At 41.9% G+C, this 26,113-nt stretch overlaps 1 protein-coding gene across 1 annotated transcript in view; it reads right to left on the bottom strand.

Moving 5' to 3' along the window:
- Positions 1-26,113, bottom strand: part of PRICKLE1 (prickle planar cell polarity protein 1) — a 68,560-nt gene that overhangs the window by 17,568 nt on the left and 24,879 nt on the right. The window lies entirely within an intron of this gene.

The raw sequence follows: 26,113 nt of genomic DNA, 5'->3' as shown, positions 1-26,113 counted from the left end.
TCAGGGAGGAGACACTCAATTTCCTCTCTCAGGGAACTGAGTCCGAGGCAGGATATTTTCAGACACAGGAGGCAGCTCACATCCTGAGGGTGGGGACGTGCTGGAGAAAAGTGGCGGGTTTTTTTTATGGTGTTCATGTTAAGTTTTCAGTCTATGTCACCCTAACTCCACCCTCCATTGTGCCTAAAAGCCCTCCTGGCTACATATCTGAGCTGACCCCTGTGCAGTTTCTAATTCCTTAAGCGCCAGTCAACGCTACCAATCAATCACTGGTGACCCAGTATGAACTACAAGTGGCCATAAAAGCTGGGGAGAGGAGCAGCCAAGTCAGTCCTGAAACACATGGGTGCGTAAAACCAAAAAGATCGGAGGCCTCATCAATTTCCCCTTTCTTCCCAGGCACTCCCTTCATCATCGCACAACAAGGAAGTCAGCAAGAGGATGCCACTGGGTCAGAAATTAACAAGCATATGGCTATTCTGAGAAGGGAAGCATTTCCATATGAATCGCCTAAGCATTCCCTACCATGTAAGCCAAGGAAGGTTAGGTACTTCTGGAAGGAAAAGCATTGCTCACCACCAGACAACAAAAAGCAACAATGGCTTGGAACTTCCATGTTTGTCCGCTTCTCATCTCCCTGTGCATTGGCCATGGGCCTTACAGCAAGGTTCAAGATCTCTCCTAATTCAAAATGTATCTGCACATCCCATTACAAGCCTGGATATACGTGTTAAAACTATACTGCCTAATAATTATACACCTTGGGGTAGAAATATAGGAGCATGCCTCACTGCTTCTTCAGGTCTCTATGAACCTTTGATCCCTTTAACAATTATAGTCAAAAGCGATTAAGTAATTCTCTTTCAAAGCTCAAGTATTAGCCTCACAACCAATTTGTGAAGTCACAAAATCCTCAGTTTGTGGGCAGGTGGCATAAGCAGCTTACTGCACGACTCCAGGAAACCAGGTATTTCATTTTAGCCCTGTTTTTGTCCCATTAACTTTGGTAGAACTAAACTCTAGTTTAGCCGTATAGCCTGGTTTAGCTGGGCTGCAGATAGAACTCTGCTGTTTGCTTGGGTTTAACACAGACAGCTTACTTGTATTTAACTTGGGAGCAATCCTATTGCTTGATCAGTGCTGCTGGCAAAGAGTAGCAGGCCCCTTCTGCACCCACATTCTGAAGCAGCCAGCAGAATGTCTCAAAATGGGACACTGAGGTGGCAGCAGGGCCAGCGATGGTCGAGCTTCTGTAAACTGGCACAGTTTGGGCCCCTGTGCTGTGCCAATCCAGAGCTGCCATAGCAAAATAGGTGCACTGCTACCACCAGTGGTGAATCTGCCATGCCATGCTCCCTCTGCCCCAGTCTGGATTGCTGCCTTAAACATTACACTGGCCTTTGCCGTATTAAGATACTTAATAGCGCAATCTTTTGCATGTCTACTCAGAAACACTGAACTTAAGAAATTCAATGGGACTTAAGTGTGTATAGGATTTCAATCTATACTTCAGTGCCTACAACGGGTATGAATAAATGTAGTGTAGGGCATCTGTAAAGACAACAAGGTAAGGAAGGTGGAGGGTTATAGTTCCTGAAAAAGCAGGCACATTAGTTTGCTGCAGCAAGCTGTCAAAGGTTTATATCAAGGGTGAGGAAACTGTGGCCTTCCAAATGTCGCCAGTGATTAATTTGTATTACTGCTGAACAAGCCTCTGCAACATCTGAACCTATAAACTACTGATTGTGAAATGACTGAACTACCTACAATATTGGAGTTTAAACATATGTTATCTAAGAACTTGGGTGCAAAAGCTGTCTAAACAAACATTTCCATTCAGCCGAACAACAGACCTCATTGTAAGCTTCAGTGTAACATTGCACACTTAGCAGCGAAGAGTTTAGTAAAGCTTAACAGCTCAGAAGTAGAATTGGGTTTCCAGTGCCAAGTAACAGGGACACCGGTGAAGAATGTTGGTATTTGAGCACAGATAGCTGAAGGTTAAGTTTGTAAGTGCAACAGCTAGCAAGACTTGGCCCTGGTCAGACAACAGTATTTATAATTCAGACATGCTTGGCCAACAGCCAGCACTGAATCAACTTGATGAACTTTCAAAACGGGATGAACTAATGACACGGCTGCTCCTTCTTTGTACATTTTAAAGTGGAAACTTTTTTTCCAGCTCTCATTTTAGATATGATTTTTCAAGCTTCAACAGCCTTCAACAACTAGCCTGCCATTCACTCTAGCAACCCTGCAACATAACTCTACTAGGTATGCCTGACATTCAATCTTTACCAATTCCAGTATAGAAGTGGATCCACAATAATTTGTGCACTGGAACATAGATGTCCGCCTTATTTTGCGCTTCTCTACACAGTGCAACAATTTTCAGGTCCCCAACTTCATAACAGTGATTTATAATTGACACTCTTGTGAGATAATATATGTTCTAATGTATATGTTTAGATGGTTTTCAGTGCAGTTTTAAAAAAAAAAATTAAATGCAGATACACATGCAGATTTATCCACCCTAAACTCTACTCAAATAAGATCCAATTTATTTATTTTTCTGTTTAGCCTCTGTTTGTTTGTTGGTCAGAAACCAAAACATTTTCTTGAATTCAGTTAATCTGCATTGTTCTTTAAATGATACCTTGTGTCACACGCAACTTAAAATTGTGCACAGCAAACAAATTATCACTTGGGGGAGAATGAGACAAACAGATCCTGCCAGAGGAGAAGATAACAGAGCTTGCAGGCATATCTCTCTGATGATTAATCACTCCCAATACCTGCATGATGGCAACTATTTAGCCTTAGATCTCCAATTTACTTACATAGAAGAATTATTAGAGAGAGAAAATGTTAACACCTGAAGGTGAACTTTTCCAACAACCCATTTCATCTGTAGCTGCAACTTTTCAGTCAAAGATGCAACAGAGTTTTTAAAAAGTATTTTAAAACAAGCATTTTAAAACAATATATATTTAAACCTAAAAGAATCCCAAACATCTGTTCATGTTTGGTATTCAGGAAGTTTGTGGATAATAGTCTTTGATACATACTATTAAAAAAAAACCCTCTTTGGGGTACCAAATTTCTTACAGGGAATATGAAGTGCTTTCTCAACTTCAAATTCCCTGTGAGAATGCATTATCAAGAGTATGTAGTGCACAACACATATTGCAGCATTATCCGTAAGACAAACACAGCTGCTAACTAATCCCAAATGTGACTGACCACACACATTTACATTATGTGGCTATGTTTTATATACAGGTGAATTTTTTTTTTATTCCTCTCAAGGAAGGAGTTTATGTACCTTAAACAAGAATGTATAGTTTTTAAAACAATTCATGTAAAAATCAGGCATAGGCAAACTCGGCCCTCCATATGTTCTGGGACTACAACTCCCATCATCCCTAGCTAACAGGACCAGTGGTCAGGGATGATGGGAATTGTAGTCTCAAAACATCTGGAGGGCAGAGTTTGCCTATGCCTGATCTAAATCCACACATGAAACATTATTTGGGTGCGGGGGAAGTCTATGTTAATTAAATGTGAGGGGTTTTTTGTTGTTTTTTGTAACAAAGAACACCAAGCTAATTGTAACTCAAAGCAACAGCACAGCTATCCCTCTGGAAATTGTTAAAATGGAAAGATAATGGGAGGAAACAAAGATAGACTCAGGGCTGGTCTTTCCATATGATTCATTCAGGTGACTGATCCCAGGCAGGACACCATTTTCTTGCTTCCAGTCATTAATTTAAAAAGTGACAGCAGGGAGGCAGAAGGGAATGTTTTGTTTGAGGTATATTAAAAAATGGCTAGTATGTACAAGGAACTGGGGGCTGCTTAAATCTATTCCATGTGCAATGGCACTACAATTTTACAGCCTGCTATTTTGGGTGGCGCTGTGGGTAAAACCTCAGCGCCTAGGACTTGCAGATCGTCAGGTCGACGGTTCGAATCCCCGCGGCGGGGTGCGCTCCCGTTGCTCGGTCCCAGCGCCTGCCAACCTAGCAGTTCGAAAGCACCCCCGGGTGGAAGTAGATAAATAGGGACCGCTTACTAGCGGGAAGGTAAACGGCGTTTCCGTGTACTGCGCTGGCTCGCCAGATGCAGCTTGTCACGCTGGCCACGTGACCCAGAAGTGTCTTTGGACAGCGCTGGCCCCCGGCCTCTTAAGCGAGATGGGCGCGCAACCCCAGAGTCAGACACGACTGGCCCGTATGGGCAGGGGTACCTTTACCTTTACTATTTTGGGTGGGATGAAGAAGTCTGAAGAAACTTCCTACAAGATTCAAAATTTGAATGAGGCAAATTTATCCACAGGATGCTAAGAGGAGTTAATCATGTCTCAAATGCATTGTTATTGCCAAGGGTGAATCCATTCTTTTTGGGTTTGTTTTGTTTTTCTCCATTCTTAAAAGGAAAAGGTTGTGCGTCACAAGGTCCATCAAGGCCCAGGCTTATTTCAGTGGGGAAGTTTAGCTGTCCCAGCGTTGGCAGCTCAGCAGAATGAATTCTGTTTTAACAAGCTCCACCCATTCCTCCTCCCCAGTCCTTGGAGCCTTCATCAATAAAGATAAAACTGTTTGCCTCATAAATTATCCAAGAAGAGTATCATGAAGTAAACTACAGGTAGATGACATTTGTCAGGCAGAACAAATTTAAGAGCACATAGAAAGACTGTTGTTGTTACAAGCAACATTAAGCCAAATTCCATGCAGCTTGGCAAGCAGTCCCCACTTACAAAATTAATTGCTGCTTATGCTATATTACACCTATTTATAAAATTTGATCTATATGAAGCCCATTTCTACGTAGAATCCCCACCTCAAGGTCTCTCTTAGCAATTGTGATTCCAGTGTGATAACACTGGGGCAGAACCCAACCCCGATAATGTCCTGTTTGTTGCTATTATTGCCAGGTTCCAAGTAAAGTAGGAGGCTATACAGGAGTTTGTGGCACAGTAGCAAATACACCATATTGCAGCCCACACTCGTCTTGTCTGAATTATTCGGAACAAGTTGCTGATGGAAGAGCTCTCCCACATTTGCGGCAAAAAGAGTAGTCAGCTAATTGAGCTCAAGAACCTGGGGGGAAGGGAAGCATTTTGATCAGACAGGGAACATTTCTTCCTTGTGGGTAAGCTTCTGGGTGCAACATCCCAGGAGAGAAACGCAAAGCACAGTTGGAGAAACAGATGTTACTCTTACTTTGCACATTAATCTACATTCCACCCATGTAAATGTCAGAGGGTTTCTGCTTCGAAAATGTGCCCGTCCTCCACCGAGGTAAGCAAAAAAGGAATTGCCACAGTTCAGGGGCACCATCTAGATAGGCAAAAGCAGTTGAGGGTTTGGAGTGCAGGATGCAGCCTGGGAAGAGTCCCCAAGAGCCAGACAGAAATGCCTCTATTCCAGAGGTTCCTCATGTAGATATTATCACCGGGAATTGTGGCGAAATAGAGGCAACGTTCTAGATGACAGGAGAAAAATTGTGCACTAGAACTCTTAAAAGGGACTTACAAGTTTTTTGTTGTTCTTAAAGAGTGTTGGAAAGAAACATGAGAAGCTCCAACTGGAAAAGCATTTCCTCACCCAGAAAACATGACAAAATCCGACTCATCAGTACAGTTTTGCTCCCAGAAGTATCGATATACATTAAGTTCCCTTGAAACATCAATAGTGATGTCCATGCCTCTTTAGAGAAAGATAATATAGTCGCACCTTGGTTTTTGAACGGCTTAGTTCTCGAAAGTTTTGACTCTTGAATGCCACAACCCCGGAAGTGAGTGTTCTGGTTTGCGAACTATTTTTGGCAGCCGAACATCCGACATGGCTTCCATGGCTTTCGATTGGCTGTAGGAGCTTCCTGCAGCCTTCCTTCGAAAAAGTTTGCTGAACCCTGTACTATGTCATCTTTCTTCCCTTTAGATTGAAAGCTCCTCCTGTTTTGTGTGCATAGCTGTCAACTTTTTCCTTTTTTTAAGGGAAATTTCCTTATTCCGAATAGGATTCCTCACAAGAAAAGGGAAAAGTTGACAGCTATGGTTTGGGGGTTGATTTTTATGTTTTAATTTTCTTACTTCCCTTACTCTGTTAAGTGCCATGTACATTGATGGTGCTTTAATACATTAAATTGATGGCTTGCTGCTCACCACGATTCCCTTTCTATCTTACATTAGAAGGATGATTTAATCATGTTTCAACTAATGATTTAATGGGACACCATTCCTCTCTAGTTTGTGCAGCACTATGAAGGAACAGCTAGCATCTTTGCCGCTGAGGGCAAGAATTCCTCTTTCGTCTTTCTTTGCATTGTTAATTTTAAAATGACAATGGAATGAGAATTTATACATACATGCATTGTGTTTTTATATATGTTGGAATCCACCCAGAGTGGCTGGGGTAACCCAGTCAGATGGGCGGGGTACAAAATAACAACAATAATGGCTACTACTAGTAGTACCACTGCTGCTGCTGCTGCTGCTGCTGCTAGTAGTAGTAGTAGTAGTAGTAGTCTTCATAGTTGTATTAATGTTACTTTTGGTTCTGGCTGCTGAAGCACATCCAGGTCACGAAGAGACTCTCTTGTCTCTCAGTACATGGCAGAGACTTGGAATAAACATTGTATAAACATCCTTATCTAGACTAATCACTCCGCTATTAGACATATACCTTCAGGCTAGAGGATCTCTCTCTTGATAGCAATCAGCCTACATCACTGATGACCAGTTTAAACATCACATACACATTATCCAGGTGCAAATTGTGTATTGCAGGTCACTTCCTAAGGAATGACTGGACACCCTGGGGTGAAATAGCTACACTTGTAAACAAGTTTTAGCATTGCTGTTTTGTTTTAAAACTTGTTTTCAATGACAATGGAAATGCTTTGATTGTGGGACATGTCACATGCTGCTGCTCAGTTTAAAATTTTCCTCTGAAAAAGATGGTTAAGTTGTTGCCTCAGTGGGTTATCATAGGAAAATATGTTTTGGATTGGCATTCCAAAGTGCTGTGAAACAAATCTGAATATGCAGGGAGTACAGAACACTAGACAGAAAAATAAAAAGTTCTGGCCCAAATTCTCATTCAGTTCTAGTAATCCGCATAAAGTAACTACTAACTTTTGTTTAGGCTTGTTTTTCCACACTACTTTTTGTACTGATTCTGACCTGAAGCAAAGTACTGTAGTGAACTACCAAATTGTTCTGGCACTAATTTCTCAAAATTAGGTGCAGAAAATAAAGTTGGAAGATGGTAATGTGTATTACATGGATTTTAGGTCCAGTGAAGAGTAAACCAAATTAACAAGCTGAAAACTGTAAAGATAACCAGAATGCACCATAAACATTATAAATGTTAATACAATATGTAAATACTTGCGGAAATGAAACCTGAATAGTCATTTTGAACAAATATTTCTCAAATATATTTATTTTCAATCTTCACACTTCTACCCTTTTATAATAAAGGGAAAGAACTACCACAGACAAATTATTTCTTCTTCTTCTTGGGGGATTTTATTTGCCTTCCAATAGTCAGCAAACACCAGCTAAAAAGGCCACAGGATATATATTCCCATTCTTTTTACAGAAGCTTTTCTGTGTATGTACACAAACAGGAGACGATACAACTTTAGCTGTGGTCCTATAAACCCATTTATGCTTCTCCTCCCAACAGTTTGCTCTAGGACCTATCATTAAACAAAGAAAGTTCCTACATCTGGTCCACATCTGCAACATACAGAATTGTAGTTTCCATCATCACATGTAATCGCTTAGCAGTAATATACTTCCTGGTAATTAATTTAATAATTCCCTTTAACTCAGCGCATTGCAAGACTTGTGACCTTGTTCTTTGAATTTAATCCAAATTCATAAGCTGGTTTGCAGGGAGCCCTTTAGACACAGTTTCCCATTTTAGATGTCATGGGAAACTGTGGTTTAAGAAAACAAAAACCACCTCACTAAAAGCTGAGCATAAAGGGGGAGAAAAGGGTCTCTGTATTTCCCTTCAGCTTGTGCCCTGTGCTCAGTGTCAAGGAATATGAACAACTCTTATTAAACAAGGAGAGGGGAGGCACTGGGCAGGGATACTGAAACTTCCCATTCCCTGAAACTGTGTAGCCATTGAATGAACTTAACAGGGAGATAAATAAAAACAATGATCTGTTATAAATAGTGGTCTATGGAATTTTTTTCTATATGGAAAATGACTGAACCCAGACATCAAGGTGATTAAAAGTCACTGCCATTTAAGTTTCTTTTTAAAATGGCTCAGTCCATTCTGCTCGTTTCAAGGGAGGGGGCATCTACTACCAATCTCCGACTAGCTATTATATTTACACTCTGCCTGTTTGAAATCTTAACTCACATATTTGGTAAAGAGGCAGTTCTAAATGCAAACTTTGAACATACAGAGATATTATGCCAGAGTACTCACATACATGCTATTCATAGGACTTGGCTGAAATACCTTCAGACTGTTTCTTAATCAGGTTAGTTGAACATAGGAAGCTGCCATTTTCTGGCCCATCTAGCACAATGCTGTCTACAACAACGGACGAGTCTCTCTCAGCCCTACCTGGAGATGCCAGGGACTGTTTCCATGCAAAGCAAGCATGCGTTCTCCCCACAGAACTACAACCCTTCAAGGTGAAGAATAAATTCCATTCATAAAACATGCTCTGCGCAGTTGATCAATGGAAGCCACTTCTTGTTGATGATGTGCTGCCACTTCCCTCTTGCTTCTTTTCACTAGTCTCACCCTTGAAGCTTTGCTGGTGCTACTTCAAATACCTTGTTGCTGCCCACTCACTTCTCCCTACTCTTTTCACAGTGCAACACACACACACACCAGATTGGCAGGTGGGTGTGTGGGAAGTGGTTGGAAGAGCGTTAGCAACACTTCCAACTGGTTGCCAAATTCCCTTTGGACTCTCAGCTGCTGTTAAAGTTATTATTATAGGAGAGGAAGCAGGAAGTGCCCTTCCCACAATGGAACAGCTGGTGGTGCTGGGTTTTTTTGGCCCCCCTAGGGCAGGACCCACTGAAACTGCAGGTCTGTTTAGCAGGCTGAGTGCTAACAACACTCACTCCCTACCAGCAAACTCAGATCAAACCAAGACACACATAGAATCACTGAATTGTAGAATGGGGAGGGACCCCGGCGGTCATCTGGTCCAGCCCCCTGCAATCCAGGTAGCTTTTGCCCAATGTGGGGCTTGAAGCCATGAACCTGAGATTAGGAGTCTCATGCTTTACTGACTGAGCTATTCCAGCTCATTAAAAAACCCCCCAAAAAACCTTATTGGACTGAACCACTAGTAGGTTCAGTCAGAATAATGAATTTACACTCTGGTGTTATCCGGCCCAAATACAACAATATACTGTATTGCAGAGATAATAGATAAGGGGTGTCAGTTATACTGAGATAACAGTTATAAGCCATCTTGGCCCCATGCTGAGCAGAAATTTCCAAAATGCATCACACACAAAATACTTTTCCTTGAACTTTTTCATACATGACTGCCGGTAGCTAAGTAGCTGTATTATGTTTAAGATGAGTTTCACGGGTATCACGGGTATAAGGTTGTGAAGAAATCCAAGAAAGAGTCTACCAACAGAAAAATCTGAAAGCTAAACTTGAGTTCCACCTTAACAGGGGTATGACCAACTTTCTGCTTGTCAATTTAGCTTACATAGCTGTCTGGATCCTGTTATGAGTAAAGAACAGTTATTCACTCACATCTTTCCTGGGGGGTTTTTTCCTTGAAGTTTCCATAACAGGAGGAGGTCATTTGTCGGGAACTGCAGGAAAAAGTCTGAACTCAAACCTTTATTTCCAAAACATTCATGCTGTCTGTTGCTGGGACGTGTTTTACTGCTGTAGTTCAAAAAGAGTCTGAACTGAAGGCTACAGGATTAAGTGCACTTATATTCTGCCTTCCTTCTATCACGGGGCTTGAGGCAGCATACATGGGAGTTCCCAAGCAGTCTCCCATCTCGGCCCTAACCACACCCATACATGTGTGTAAGGGAGCTGCAACACAATCATGCCCTGGTAAGTGAAGCATGGGCTTTGAGCCAATTGGGTTTTTCCAGAATTCAAGGCAAGCAAAACACATTTGCTAAGAACAGAACTGCCATCTATCCAGAGCCAAATTCTAAGAAATACGCAATTATGCCGACAAGCTGACATTTATTCTATCATGAGCTAAAGGTAAAGGGACCCCTGACCATTAGGTCCAGTCGTGGCTGACTCTGTTGCGGCGCTCATCTCGCATTACTGGCCGAGGGAGCCGGCGTACAGCTTCCGGGTCTTGTGGCCAGCAGGACTAAGCTGCTTCTGGAGAACCAAAGCAGTGAACGGAAACACTGTTAACCTTCCCGCTGGAGCAGTACCTATTTATCTACTTGCACTTTAATGTGCTTTCAAATTGCTAGGTTGGCAGGAGCAGGAACCGAGCAATGGGAGCTCACCCCGTCGTGGGGATTCGAACCGCTGACCTTCTGATTGGCAAGTCCTAGGCTCTGTGGTTTAACCCACAGCGCCACCCGCATCCCTAGTACATGAGCTACTCAGTGCTAAATCTATAACACTCTTCCTAGTTAGTTCCATCTTCTTTTCCCTCACTAATCAGCAAGAGAGCTTCCTCCATGCTTACTTGGTCAGATGTGAGAGTTGTCGAAGGTGGTAGCCAACCAAGATGTACTTCAAGTAGACTAAATGTAGTTAATGGACCTAAAGTAGTCGTGAGCAGGGAGAACTCTGGGTACAACTCCAGAAACTTATTTTCTTGCATTACCACTTCACCTCATATTTATGCCAAATAAACAACAGGCTGGATGCAGACTAACAGTGCAATACAACTCTACACAAAAGTAAGCCCCAAGTTCAATGAGTCATACTCCCAGGTAAAGGAGTATAAGGTTGCAGCAGATCACAAGTTCCATTAAAATCAATGTAACAGGTTAGCCATGTTTGAATTTTCTCAATCAGACTGAGTTAGTCTGGATCCGGGGAGTCCAGGTTCACATGGGTGTCAATGAATAAGACTCCACATGATAAGAAGGATGCAGGTGGGCAATTGTAGCAGCTCCTACACCACTATCTGCTCTTCCTCCCACTCCAAAAGTGACTAGCAACTTCTTGGATGCAAAAGCAGCAGCGATGAACAAGGAAGTTGTTGTTCGGTGCACAATATTACTAGCACAGAAGCATCAAAGCCTGGTTGAAATTCTGTTATCTTAGTCGCTTCTCCAAACCAGACAGACCATATTCAGTATTACTCAAGGTCAGATGGCCTATTCTTGGATGTCAATTTCTGTTACCTCCTACAGAGAGACCTTTAATCCACTGTTGTGTAGGTTGCAGTGACGCTATTGTTGGTTGTGCACCAGTCAAAAAACATTAATCATTCGTTTTCCGTAATCTTTCAAAACAATCTTTGGATTGAAACCCTAGTTTTTTTAGTATTTCTACAAGGATGGCTATGATCCTGAGCACATTCTTATGTGGTTTTAACAATATTAACTTCCAAATAAATGCTAAAGGTATCTCAGTATTCCATTTGATATGAGCAGACAAGAACACTGCCCTTACTCTTTGTAAAATATATAGCTGATGGAGCTATAAGGACCAAAGGTATGACTCAGTATAAGACAGCTTTCTATGTTCCCATCCACAACCATTTCAAAATCTGAGAAACATTTTTCTTACCTGTACAAAAGCGAGGCAGTAGTCATGTCCGATACCTAGAATTGATCCCTAGATTCAACAAGCACATTCTGGCTTCTCACACATTTACCTATTATATGTTGGGGTGGGATATGTTCCCCTGCTTCCATGCACAGAAGCAGTTTGCTGTTTTCAAAAACTGACGCTCTTTCCAAAAAAATAAGAATAAATGAGTGCTGATACAGTAGTTTAATTCTACTAAACTGCTTCCAGGCACAGACCATATTTCTTCCCATATTATATACTTATAGTTCAGTATAATTAAATTAATGCATCATTCTCATTTTGAGCCACTTCCAATTTTTTTTAAGCAACATGTTTTTCAATTTCCTCAAAGCTAGTCATCCCAAAGGCACCCAGCCCCTAATCTGAAATTTTATATATTTCTTAAGTCCTCCCAATTATCCTCTATCAGAACAACGCCCTTTTGAGTAAGTTGAAACAAGATTCAAATTATTAGCTCAGGGAACATTTCCCAAGGCTACACTGGAATGTGTTAAGATGAGGGGGGAAAGGAGTTCTGTCATATGCAGTGACAGCCGTCTCAAAGGCAGGACACTCCTGGATAAATTGGCATGCATAGCTTAGGGTTCATCTCCTCCTCTAAGCTTAATCTTGAAAGGGTGACTGGAAAAGATAAAGAAAATAACCTGAAGCAACAGACATAGAAGCTCTCACCAGTACAGAGAACTGCTGCCTTATACCAGGCCAAAACAGTTGTTCTCTTAATTCTAAGCCCGGTGTTGCCCACTCTTGATTGACAGTGGCTCCCCAGAGGTCTTTACCCATCATCCACTAACTGATTTAACTGGAAATATGTCAGGGATTGAATCTGGGGCATTATAAATGAAAAGCATGTGCTGTACACACTGAGCTATGGTCCTTGGCCAAGAAACTGAGGCTTCTGTTCCAACAGAAAACCGATGGGGTGTGGCGGAATTACAAGAGGTCTGCAGCCAATAATTGCTTGGGAAACTCCAACCAATATGTTCCATTTAGTCCCCCAACATAATGTAATCTACTTCTTTGGGCTCCCTGGTCCTTCCTCCTCCAAAATCTCCCCGTTGTGCCCACTCTAATGGCACAAAACCTCTCCTGCACCAAGACTGTGTGGGGAAGTTCTTCACTTCATTTCCAGCTCCTTCCAGGTCCTCCACAGACACACACCTGAGATTCCTCCTCCTTAGGAAGGAAGCAACTGCTGTCATGGTAGACAAGGGTGAGCAGGGAGGAGCCTTGGAGTGTTGCTGCTGAAAGAATGGAACTTCTTGTTTCAAGAACTCTTGATTAGGGAGAATGAGAACCGACATGCGTGTGTTGGAATCGCTCTCATGTTCCACCGTCTAATGTCAAGTGAATAGCTGAGCATCCAGATGACACTCCTGGTTAGGGAATGCATCAGCTGCTACATCAGTTATACCAGGGATGTCTAACCAGTCAAAGCGATCTAGCGGTCGATTGCAGGGTGTCTGTGGTCACTCATGGAATCCTGATTGATCGCCCCAAATGAACAACCAAAAAAGGGGGGTCAATCCAATGGGTAGATCACTGCCAGTTTATTTATAGTGGGAGTAGATCACTGTCTCTTGGAAGCTGGACGTGCCTGAGCTATACCATTACAGAGGATGCTAAGCCATTCCTCTCTCAATGGCAACTACCTCTGCTAAGGATGACAGGAGGAGAGATGGACGCAACCCCTCCAGATATCCCTTGTAACTGAGCATTCATCATGATTTGTGGTCACACTTTCAACACCATTGGCTCCTTCCAAGGTTTCAGGTTTGTTTGCAATAGGCACATGTCCTGTAGTAGTTTCTGCTAAAATCCTGTAACTTTTCATACCACAAATGTTCCATAGGTTATGTTTGTTTGTTTGTTTGTTTGTTTGTGTTTGTTTGGTCAGACTTTCATTGTGCTTATAGTTCAAGGGTGCCTCCCCAGACGGCAATTATGTGGCAAACTGGGGAAGCTTAGCAGAACTGTTGCTAAAGCAGAATAATGTGCGGATGTTCCAGTATAAAACAGCTCAGCACTGCAACATCTCAAAGGACCACCTCTCCCCATATTGAACAGACCTTGCGATCTTCACCATGAGAGGTCCAGAGGGAGGCAACATAAGGTGGAGTATTTGGCACAGGAAAAATGCATCTCTAGGAGAGGGATTGCAGACCTGTGGGCCCTCCAGATATTGTTGGACTACAACTCTCAACATTTCCTACCATTGACCATCCTGGTTAGGGCTGATCAGGGCTTGAGATCCAAAAACATTTGGAGGATCAAAGACTCCCCCATCCCTCCCCTGGGACAAAGGGACCCTCCTCCAGAAAGCCTATCTACTCTCACTGAGATTTGCACTAACCTTGCACTACCAAGACAGGATTGAGGTAAGAAGCATTTCCATTGTCCCACTTGCTCTGAACAAACTCCAAGGATCATAAGGAAGTGGCAGATCCCAAAAGATGTATATTGTGTTATCTGCATCCCAGCAGAGGTGAGAGAAAGACACTTATTTAGCAACCAGACTGAACTTTTAAATGCTGAACACACCAAACAATAAAAGTTTAGGCATTTTTATCACATCACTTGCCGCTTATCTGAAGCATTCTTCCCAGTTAGTTCAAAGGGTCAATTTCACACCAGGATACCAGTATTTATCAGCCTACTCTCCACCAGGGGCCTCATAATCGTAAAGAGAAGTGTTGCCTTCAACTGCTATGACAATGGCACAAACAGGCACTTCAAAAGATATAGCGTTGAATTGACCACAGTCTTCATGTTAAATTCCAAGAGGCTTTCTTCATGAAGAAATCTGAACACACCCTTCAGGACTATATATAGAAGAATGTGAAAAGTCAAAGTCACAAAGCTGTGTCAAATTGGACGCAAGTAACCTATCTATATACACACCCTGCCATTGGTATATAGAGTATAGACATAGTCTTGGTAGTGAAATGCAAAATGAGTATTAGCATCTAAAGATGATAGTGATTAGCAGTCAATAGGTCCTCTGTTTTGCACATTAAAAGTTCATTGTCTTACTACTAGTAAACACCTCTGGGAATGGCAGCAGGTAGAAAGAAAAAATACAACGCCCCCAAGCCAGATCTTGCCCACCTGCACAAGTAAACTTTTAGTTATGTAGAAATAGCCCAAATAAAACTTTTAGTTATGCAAAAATAGTAGAAGACACACAGAGCCACCCACCAGCTATAACCAAGCTCACCCGGCCTTGTCACCTCAGCCTCTCCCCATGTGATCACAGTAACAAAATCACCCACACATCTTATAAACTTTAAATATGCAGCATCTCAGCATGTGAACAGATCCAGTCACGCTAACAGGCAATGCAGGTAAACTGCCCTCAGGTGTTCATAAAAGGATGCTTTGCTGCTGCTTTGTAGATCAGGACCATGCCCTCTCCACCCTCCCCTAAAAAATCAAATTATGACACCCCCTTCCCCATTGTAACTGCTGCAGTAAACATCCCTTGATCTCTCCAGAGTTGGAAACTTAACAGTGATGCAAAGCATCTATAAAAAGTAAGTGCCAGAGCTTGGCTATTTCACTGCCTGTTTACTTGCTTTGTTTGAACAGGAGGCTCCTGTTTGTTTGCTTCAGAGCCTAAGATCCAGGAAGAATGCCACTCTGCTCCCTTTTTCTTAACCACTCCCTGATTTTCCAACTTTAGCTCAAACACTAACAGACAAATAGCATTATGCACATGACATGTTCCTTCTCCCAGAAACATGAATTAGGAAAACCACAATGGGTAGATTGGGTCTTAAATTCTTCTAAACTCAGTTAAAAAAAAAATTCATTATCGTCATAATCACATTTGTATTGGGTTTTGTTTTTTTTAATCTGGCCTGGAATTTGGTAAATTTATATATAGTAATAAAGCTTGCCAGTGCTCTACTCTTAAGTACTGTACTTTTTGGCCTTTTTAGGGTTTTGGAACTGAAACAGAAGGAGGCTGGAAAACATATGCCCTGCTGTATTATGACAAATAGTTTTACATCTGGACAAAGTGCTTTTACATCTGCAGTATCAAAGTTAAAGCATCTATAAGGTACTATTGAACATACATTGTTTGGGTTGAGATCTGGTAGCTGAGACAACACCCCAAAAATGGAGGCATATAATCTAAACTCTCTTCAGTCACAGTCAGCCAATGATACATGGTAGTGAGGGTTGTAGTTTGAACAGCATCTGAGGGGACACAGGTTGCCCATTGTCATTGTTCACCTTGATCTCCATGGAGGAAAGGTGAAATATAAGTTTACTCAGTGATTCAAATATAGGTCACTCAATGCAGGTAGCAGTGTTCCAAGATTTTAGGACTATGTAACAGATCATACCAACTGTTTGGGCATAGGCATTGTTTTGTCATAATAAACTATCCTTTCTGTCTAATGACTGTCTAGCCCTTTCTGGACATGCTTGTGGGGAATGGGAATGTTGCTTTTCTGATGTGTGGCCAAGAAAAAGGTAGACAACCCATTTGTTTCACTTGGTCTCGACTGGGAGCAAGAACCATCCAAGCCGATTTATATAGTACCTTAAGCAGAGCAATTCATTCTGAAAATCTTAGGTTCCCACATGGAACACATTTACTATGTGGATGTTGGAATAAATGGCAGTAGAAACAAAAGAACTTAAAGAACACGATCTTTTGGCATTAAAATATTCAAGATGTAATTAAAGTGTTCCACAGGAAACGTTTGCCACAGCCCTAATTGCCCAGTTAAACCTGTTTTTGCACACTTACAGGCAGTCCAGTAGAAGAACGCTGCAGATGGCAGAGGTTTAAAACTGGCAACTGGTAATATTTTACATACACAACTCAAAATTACTATGGTTAGGTCCCTTATAAGAGTCAGTGGTGAGTGAGAAAGTCACCTGTTTGTCAGATATAGACTTACCGGTACCTTATTTCCTCAAAATGAGAAAATAAGTTGGACAATATTCAAGGGTGGGGTCTGGGCCAACTTGTTCAGCACTACGGAGGTAAAAAAGAGGTAAAGGACCCCTGGACGTTTAAGTCCAGTCAAAGGTGACTATGGGGGCGCTCATCTCGCTTTCAGGCCGAGCAAGCTGGTGTTTCTCTACAGACAGCTTTCTGGGTTGTGTGGCCAGCATGACTAAATCGCCTCTGGCGTAACAGAACACGGTGACGGAAACCAGAGCACACAGAAACACCGTTTACCTTCCCACCGGAGTGGTACCTATTTCTCTACTTGCACTGGTTTGCTTTCGAACTGCTAGGTTGGCAGGAGCTGGGACAGAGCAAAGGGAGCTCACTCAGTCTCAGGGATTCAAACTGTTAACCTTCTGATCGGCAAGCCCTTAGAGGCGCAGTGGTTTAGACCACAGCGCCACCCACGTCCCTACAGAGGACCTGTGAATAGTTACACAACACACTGTCCTGGTGTGGCAAGAAAAATCCGAGAGAGATAAGATGGAGAACCTATCACCAGCATTGTAGATTCATGGTGACCAAAAAACAGTAGATTTCAAATATGTAGTTTAGATATGTACATTTAGTTTTGTTTGTGGGGGTTTTAAATAGCGATTGCTGGGAAGCGGGCAAAGGGAAAGCTCGATCAGGACTGGAGCAAATAGGGAGGTGGGATTTAACTCTTCTTCCCACACTGTGGTCCTGATGAAAATTCAGCCCCACCCTGCAATATTTAGCGTAGAAGAAGAGCAGCTGTTGGTCCAGAGGAGAGCTTCCCTTCCATATTCAATAGGAAGGGGAATTCTTTTAGGAAACATGGTATGGGGAGGAGGAGAAAACTCCTTCCTTTGCACCACAGTCCCTATTCCTAGTTCTCCCTCCCAGCAGCCACTATTTAAAGGTTTTAACAAATAAACGTGCACAGCTGAACTTTGTGTAGCAGCCCTGAGCAGGTAACACGGTCTCTGCTTCCCATCTGTCTAGCAGGATCAACAAAAGGTAAAAACTACGAAGCATTTTGCAATTACTGTAGGACAGGATGGCTGCTAAGCAGTAAGTGCCATTTTCTGTTCAGCATCAGGAACGGTAAGTTACCCAGCTGAGTGGAAGGCATTAACTGCACAATGGTGCAGAAACAGAAGGAAAATGGAGTTGCTGGCAGGAAATAAAACCTGGAGTTTCATGGGGACAGGTCCACAAAGCGCAGTGGTAGGACATCTAATTTGCACGCAGAAGGCCCCAGGTAGGGCTGAGGGGGAGGGACTCCTAACTGAAGCTCTGAAAATTGTGGCCAATCAGTGTAGACAATACTGAGCAAGACGGACCAATGGTCTGCCTTGGTATAAGGCAGATTTCTATGTTTCATGAAGAATTCTTCTCAAGAGTCTTCTAGGAACAGGAAATAGTGAGCCCAGTTGTGCTTCTCACAGCCCTATTCTTGACACCATGACAATATTGCTCTTTATGTCAAGTCTTCCTATAACTGTAGCATTCACACAAATACACACAAGCCAACCGAACCGCACAATTTAACAGAGCCAGTGTGGATGGCAACCCACCCAGCTGACTGCCAGTCTGCAGCACTGGAGCAGCAGAACAACCGAGTCTGAAGCAAAATGGTTAATTGCAACCATTTACTTTCATTCAGAATTAATAGAACCCATCTGTTTAATGATAAGCAAGCTCTGTAATTACTTCTATTGCTAGAGGGAGAGAATGCAAAATAGCACCAGGGAGGAAACATGACAGACAAAAAAACGAAAACCCACCCCTAAATCAATAGCATTCATTAATCTTAAAGGGCTGTTTTGAGTTCTTATCAGCTGCCTTTGAGTTTTTTCTCCAAATTTATCAAACACTATTCTTGATAATGTATGCCTTCACACCCTTCAATTTTATAGTTATATTATGTTTAGAAACTATAATTGCAGAGACATAACACACTGAATATATTTAAAGCCCTTCTTTTCAGAGACGTATGTCACTCTCTGCGTAAATTATCTGCAATCCTAAACCAAATATCCATGTTTGGCATAAATGCTCCTTTTTGAGAAAGAAAAGAACCACAAACATTTCCAACTCACCCTTCTCTTTGAACTAGGACTCTCTCTAGACTCTTAGCTAAACTAACATTCAGGACTTCTAAGCAGATGTGAAGGGGTCGGAGAAAAATAAGCAGGTTTTGAGCTCTTTGTTGGTTCTCAGCAGTGAGAAACATCTATTATCCTGACGGCTGTCAATATTGACCCACCTATAAGCTTTAAGGATGAGGCATAGACACAAAGATGTAAAATATGGTTCAGGCATAAAGGTAAAGGGTAAAGGGACCCCTGACCAGTCACAGACAACTCTGGGGTTACGGCACTCATCTCACTTTACTGTCAGAAGGAGCCGGCGTACAGCTTCCGGGTCATGTGGCCAGCATGATTAAGCCGCTTCTGGCGAACCAGAACAGTGCACGGAAACGCTGTTTACCTTCCCGCCAGAGCGGTACCTATTGATCTACTTGCACTCTGACGCGTTTTCGAACTGCTAGGTTGGCAGGAGCAGGGACCGAGCAACGGGAGCTCACCCCGTTGTGGGGATTTGAACCGCCGACCTTCTGATTGCCAAGTCCTAGGCTCTGTGGTTTAACCCACAGCACCACCCTTGGTTCAGGCATACCTGTAGCTAATTTTGTAGAAGTGCAAGAAAGGCATAGGAACACCCAGAATAGACAGGTAACAACCAAGGTAAACACCCACCAACTTCTTGTCATTTGTTTGCTATAGTCCAAATTAGTTAACATTGTTTTAGCTAGATCAGAGTACTTGCATTAAGGTTTCCTATGGTTCACAACAGGTTGCTATTAATATCTCCTCAAAGCCCCTACTTGACAAAGAAGTAAAAACAGAAACAGTACTGAACGGTGTCAAAAGCAGCTATTACGGCTAATCCGGGCTAACAGGGTACCTTCAGATGTTACCTTTTGTCATGCAACAGAGACTGCAGAATGTGCTACTTCTCCAGTTTTGCTCTAGCTAACAGCAGCAGATCTATATCATACAGCAAAGTATGAACTCATGAGATTTACTCTCACTGAACAGGTGCATGTGGCCCCCAGTTAAGGAATATTTTGAGGTTAAATTGCATGTTTGACATTTGTTCATTGAATACTGAGTCCATCCATATACAGAATTCAACCATACTTGGCAGCCACTCAACTTGTTGCACATTTAATGAATTTTAATATATACACCAGAAAACCAGTACCAAGGCAAATGTCACTGAGCCAATCCAGGGCCAAACAAGGTTATGTTAAATACTTTGTGTGCAAGCTATTCCCATGAAACCATTGATCACTTCCTAGAGAATGTTCTTGCAATTCCTGCCTCCTGTAGACACTTGACCCTTCCTATCGAGTGTCTATCAGTTTGAAGATGTGTGGAATGGTCCATGCAAGCAGCTGCCCTGTGTCTTCTCAGAGTACAGGGTTTCACCTCAGAACTGAAATAGGAGAATGGTTTAGTATGGCATCAGTCAGTACAGCTACCCACCACATTCTCTGTGAGGCGGTGAATTGGAATACATCATAAACTCTAGATTGCATTACACATAACACAAATAGAACAAACAGCTTTCACACATTATGAAGTTATATGAAGAATCGGAGTAGCTAATTCAAACACAGCAGCTCCTACTTTCATGAATGAACACTGGGAGAGAGAAAGAAAGCACTTTGATAATGCCCTTGAAAACTGCTCAGTTTCCCCAAAGTGATGAAATCTCAACAGCCCCAGCTGGTATGACCAAAGACATCAAGCTAGCACAAGAGCAGGGAGAAGAGAGGGAGGTCTAGGGCAGAGTCTGAAGCTAGGGGTAGCGTCAGCAAATGGCAGATACAGTTCAGCCTCCCATTGGCTCAGAACAACAATATATGATTGGCCACACCAGATGCTCCTCATGTGCAGCAGCCAATTCATGCCTCTTTGCAATTTGTATCCACAGTTGATACCATTGCTGAAATCAGGAAAGACTTACACCATAATCTGACAACGGTTTTCTATATTTATATCCAACCCCCCCATCCAGGTGCACCAACTCTATGGGGCAGAGGTGCCTCCAGCCCCCCAGTTTGTCTTGGGATAGGGCTGAGCCCCTCCAAACGGTCGGACTCCTAGTCATGGCGGCAAAAGGATGGCTCCCCTTCCCAGACGCTGCGCTGTCTCCTAATGGGTCATCACCTCTGCCGCCCCTCCTGGCCCAGAATCCATGGTGTGCAGGGGCTACAATTCCCACCGTGCCTTAGACCCTTCCACCAAGCTCACTTTGTCTGCAGGGCCAGCCATGGCAAGGCCAGAGGGCCAGGAGCTGAGAGCAACTCGGCACCTCTTCCCCCACCCTGTCATATGCCTAGCCCCAACCAGAAGATCATATGAAGAAACGTTTATGTGTGTTCTTCATCTTTTTTATTTTTATTTTTTAAATATAACTATTGAATAGTACAAAAATGTCAATTCAGATTTCTAAACATATCTACTTAAACACAAATATTTACATATTTGCCAAACGGAAACTGTAAAAAAAAGATAAAAAGAGAAGAAGAAACGAAAAAAAGAAAGAAAAAGAAAAGAAAAAAAGAAAGCTGCTTTCCATAAACAATAATACCAAATTTATACTTACACACATTGTAAAAAACAAATCTTAGTTAAAATATTTTAAAAGGCTTCCGCCGCCTAAACCACACGTCTTTTGTTATCTAGTTCACCTTTACCTCTGTTTTTCATTTCCATCCCTTAAGATCTTCCGTAATCCATTAAACTCTTTATATTCTTTATAATCCGCACAAGGTTAGTCTAAACACAACCAAATTTTCGTAGTTGAGCTCTGTTTATGTAAATATTCATTTAAACAATCCCACTGTTTCTGTACCATGGGTTTTGGGTTTTTGTCTTATTAAGTCCGCCAATTTAGCTAACTCCAGGTATGTTCTTCATCTTTTTATTAACCTTGCTCCAGAGATTTCTTAGCAGCTCAAACACAGGTTATCACCCAAATGCTTTTTCTGTCAAGCACTTTGCAATCCAATATGAGAATGCACACTTGTTTGTTTGTTGGATGACTGGACTTTTCTTCTTAAATGTGCCTAATAGGTATCCTTACTAAACTTTTGGGGATGTATTGTGTTCAAGAATCCAAAAAGGATATGGTCTAAGGCTGAATGTTGACCAAACCTTTTGACCAAACCTTTTCTTGCTTACTAAGCAATACAATTCAAAGGATCGCAGCCTTAGAATCACCACAAATCTTTGATTCAAGCACAGTTGCTTGGAAGTAAGTTTAATCGTGATTTGAAACCCTCCCCTCAGTAAAAATGTTTCGGTTTGGAAGGGTAATAAACTAGGAGGGAGGGAGAGAACCTACCTATGAGTAAAAAGCTTTAAGAGAATATTCTTAAGGAAATGTGAAGGTCAAATCATGAATTCAATAGGCTCAAATACAGTCAATGGAGTCTTTGTAACCAGAAAGTTATGTAGCAAAAAAGTATTTTATGCACACTTTGCTTACAATTAGTTTATGCTCACATGACACCTTAGCTTAATAAAAACAAACCTGCTTAATAATTCCTCTTTATCCATTATGCTGCTTTAAAATGAAAAAAAAAAACAACCTAAGAGCATGGTAATAACTTATTTAAGAAATGCAAATTTAATTAAGTATAAAAAGGTACAATGTTTCCCTTAAGATTTACTACCCTTTTTTCCTGAAGACTAGGCTTTCTGTAAAACTCCAGATGCTAAAATTGCCTCAGGAAAATTCCAGTAGCATTTTCTCTTGTGCATTTGCAGCATTTGACTATTTCTAAACAGAACCTTTATTTGCCTGGTTATTCTGTTGATTTACATTGCAGAGCTATTGACTGACTTTATCAGCCACTTCTGCCATAACAACTTTTTGGGAAAGTCTCTTGTGTCATGGAAATGCTACAACACATTCACTACTCACCTGCAGAACTCCCAATACAAGGAGCACCTTTACATGTGTGTATGAGCTTTCAAATGCGAATGGAGCATTGCCACACCAATCTCAAGTCTGCTCTTAACCAACCACAGAGAGAGAGAGAGAGAGAGAGAAAGGGAGAGAGAGAGAATGTGTGTGTTTGGATTTGATATCCTGCTTTATCACTACCTGAAGGAGTCTCAAAGAGGCTAACATTCTCCTTTCCCTTCTTGCCCCACAACAAACACTCTGTGAGGTGAGTGGGGCTGAGAGACTTCAGAGAAGTGTGACTAGCCCAAGGTCACCCAGCAGCTGCATGTGGAGGAGCGGGAAATCGAACCTGGTTCACCAGATTACGAGTCCACCGCTCTTAACCACTACACCACACTGGCTCCTTATTTACAGTTAGTCCAGAGCATGGCACCAGCCACCAGCTTTTTCGCCCTTTGCCTGTGTTGCCTTGGTAGAATTCAGCAGAGAGGAGGATGGGGATAAAAACAGAATTAGCTGGGTCCACCAGTCATGGTCCACAGTTGCCACCCAGGCTTCTGCCCCACCAGTCCCAATGGACACCATCCACCACTGGGACAGGACTACCATTTATATCCCTATGCACATGGGAAAGAGAAGACAGTGACCTGGGGAAAAAATGGAAGTGTGGAAATATTGGAAATCATTTGGAGAGGGAGAAAGCATTTGAACCAGACAGAATGACAACTGGTTTGGGGCTATGATTCCAGGTAATAAAAAGCTCATACTTAAGTTGCAAACTAATGTGTTTAATTGTCCTCGCAAGCAATTAGAACGAAGACTTGTTCAGGAAACGGGAACTTTTAGTTTGAATTGCTATTTTTTATTGGCAATTTAGAAGGAGCTATTCTCTAAACAAACCACTAAAACTCACACAAGTAAGTTCACACAGATCTGTTAGCAGAAACGGTATTACTACTGCAACGCAGATGTCTCACACTTTGGTCTTTCCTGCATGTAGCTAGGGGTTGCGTACACTAGCAGGTTTGAACACAAGCATGAATGAGTCATGTTAATACACCCTCAGGAGTTCTAGAATTTGCGTGGACAATACAACACCCATTATCAAATTCTGCCACAAAGTCTTCGGCTACCACAAAACATTTATCATACTAATATATCTCATAGCTCTGCCCTACTGATGTTAAGATCGGATCACATCTTTGTTTAATTTAAGAACATAAATCCACATTCAAGTCTCCAGACTCCAGATCACAAGCTTCCTGTACCAAGAGCCAATTCACATGGTTCATTCCAACCTCTACGCCCATGTTAATAGCGGCTTTGGAAGAAAAAGCTACGTCTGATGTCATGCATGAAGTATGACATGAACCTTTATTCTGACAAAAGAACAGGTGTAAAACTGAGGTCAGCTTCCCAATATTGGGAGGTCTTTCTACCTGGAGTTTCCCTGAAGCTTCTAAATGTGGTTATGAACTGAAGTCATCAGAGAGTGGACTAAAAATGGCATAGCTGAAATAGCTCCAAGTCTTTTATTGTTATCAGTTGAACAAAACAGTCTTCATCTCCATCTGTTGCTATCCAAATACGTTGGACTCAAACTCCCATAACCCTTGGCCATTGGCAGTGCTGGTGGGGAAGGATGTGAGTTTCTGTCACTAAATATTCCTAACACAAACCCAGCAGTAGTAAATCTAGCATATTATGATTTATGTACAAGAGCATTAGGAGGTCAATAAAAAAAAAGGTTTCTGGAATAAACACGTGAGGGGGGATGGAGAGTCTGTCTGAGGTTCTTGAAGAGGAAAATCCAAGAGCTGTAGCACCACTGCTGAAAAGGAGCTTTCTCCTAGTAACTGCACCAACCAACCAGATATCTGCTAAAGATGGCCCAAAGAGTAGGCTTTTTGTTGCCATTTGAAAGGTTCAGACAAGTTCATTAGGATGAAGGCTGTCCTTCAAATAACTCTGACTTCAAGGGCTTCAAAAGTTAGTATCGGCACTTTAAAAATGAGCCCAAAAAACTAATTGGCATGAAATGCAATTTACATTAGTTAGCTTTGGTTGGAGAATTCTCTCTCAACACCTTAACCTGCTGTATTTTGTTGTGTGTATTTTATCCTTTCCCCCCAATACATGTGGGATACTTCCAGTTCAAAGAAAAATGCAGGATAAAAGCAATGAAAGCTAAAATTTAAAATCCCACTAACTTCTTGCAAACGCGTCAAAAAGCCAAAAAGTTCTGCCTGGAATCTTTTGAATGAGCATGTGAATCAAAATCCATTACAGTTCTTGAAAGGTTCAATAAACATATTGGTTAACTGTGTGCATGTGTTCTCAAAAGATATGTCACACAAGACATGTGTTCACAAAGGAATGTGTCATATAATGGCATTTACAGAGATGTGAAACTGCTACATAGGTATAAGTATTTGGAAAGCTTGCAATGTCCCTCAAGGCATGTCATACTGCCAGAGAAAATTAGGTTAAGAAGTTGGGTAGGAAAGGGGGGGGGCTTCTTGAATACATAAAAAGGTTAATGTAAAAGGAGGATTTTAAGGTCTATACCATATCAAATGACACTCTCCAAATCCATAGAATTAACAGCATTTTAAACCATCTACAGTGGTACCTCGGGTTACATACACTTCAGGTTACATACGCTTCAGGTTACAGACTCCGTTAACCCAGAAATAGTACCTCGGGTTAAGAACTTTGCTTCAGGATGAGAACAGAAATCGTACTCCGGCAGCGTGGCAGCAGTGGGAGGCCCCATTAGCTAAAGTGGTGCTTCAGGTTAAGAACAGTTTCAGGTTAAGAACGGATCTCCGGAACAAATTAAGTACTTAACCCAAGGTACCACTGTACTGTAGTTTTCTAAACATATGGTTGTCTAAAGAATGTGTAGTTATGTGCAGACTTGTCCTACTACAGTACCTCGGTTTTCAAACGCCTTGGTACTCAAACAACTTGGAACCCAAACACTGCAAACCCGGAAGTACGTGTTCCGGTTTCTGAACTTTTTTTGGAAGCCGAACATGTTCCGTTTTGAGTGTTACGCTGAGGTCTGCCTGTTTTTGCTATTTATTTTGCGTTTTTGTTTTTGCGGCCCTTTTTGTGACTGTGTGGAACCCAGTTCAGCTACTGATTGATTGTGTGACTGCAGTACATTGTTTTTTGCTTTCGTTTTATGGATCAATGGTCTCGTTAGATAGTAAAATTCATCTCAAATTGCTGTTTTAGGGGTTGTTTTTAAAAGTCTGGAAAGGATTAATCCATTTTGCATTACTTTCTATGGGAAAGTGCACCTTGGTTTTGAAATGCTTTGGAACAGATTAAGTTTGAGAACCAAGGTACCACTGTACCTGGAATATAAAGAAAGATACGGAATTGGCAAATGGAAATGGTTCTCAGACGTAATCTGTTCTGG

Source organism: Podarcis cretensis (assembly GCF_951804945.1).
Source record: "Podarcis cretensis genome assembly, chromosome: 10".
Lineage (NCBI taxonomy): Eukaryota > Metazoa > Chordata > Lepidosauria > Squamata > Lacertidae > Podarcis > Podarcis cretensis.
The sequence above is the reverse complement of the archived record's forward strand: the minus strand, read 5'-3'. Positions and strand labels throughout refer to the sequence as shown.